The following is a 1005-nucleotide window of genomic DNA, read 5'->3' on the forward strand; positions in this document are numbered from 1 at the left end:
CAATATATGGCTAAAAGGTACATAGTTTAGTCTTTCTTATACATGAAATAATTTGCATATTTCACCAACAACTTGTAATAACAACTTGTAATTGTTATCTCTGCTAGTAAAACTACCTTAAAGGAAATACTTTTTATTTATACCACTTCAGACATTTTTTATGATCCATATCTTGGAGAGTTGTAGAAAACACACTAAAAAAAAATCAAATATTTTCCAGCTTAAATGCATCTGTTACTTGCCCAATATATCCTATATTAGTTTTCTAATATATTCATATTAATTATCCAAACTGATGAAATAACTCCGTATTCAGGATAAGCAAACTTTTTGTGCTGAAGAGTAAAGATTAGATACAGAAGTTTACTATCCACTGAAATTCCATTCATAATATTTCTATTTGATAAAAACAGCAGATTTGCTAAGGTATGGCATTGGAATCCATCATTCATATAATTAAGACTTTAATAATTGTACTGCTCATTGTATTCATATGGCAGGCAATTATAATTAAATAAACTGGAAACTATATTGAGTATCATTCTTTACAAAAATATAAATGCAATCATATAGCTTGCTAGTCTTATGAGAGAGATTAGCAATATATAACCAGTTACAATTTTTTTCAGTGTATCTCAACATTGCCTTGATATGAGGAATTCATTCAGAGATTAATGTCAAGAATAAGGTTAAACGATATATTATATATTATATAATAAAAACTTGTTTGATCAAATGCAGGATGACCTAAACAAGTTGCCATATGTACTCAAAATCTAAATAAGAATCTGTATTGAAAAAGTGCCTATTTAACTTCCCTGGCCAACATGACTAGTAAGAGTGGAATATAAATATATTTATTTGATAATAAAACAGACTATAAAATTGGAGTGGGGAACGTGTTTAGTCGCAGTTCAGGTTCTTTAAAATGTATGTTTTTCACAGTTGGACAACCCTGTTGTATTCATATTTGCCTTTGCTACTGCTGTGATGACATTTACTGTT

Source organism: Penaeus monodon, chromosome 29, assembly GCF_015228065.2.
Source record: "Penaeus monodon isolate SGIC_2016 chromosome 29, NSTDA_Pmon_1, whole genome shotgun sequence".
Lineage (NCBI taxonomy): Eukaryota > Metazoa > Arthropoda > Malacostraca > Decapoda > Penaeidae > Penaeus > Penaeus monodon.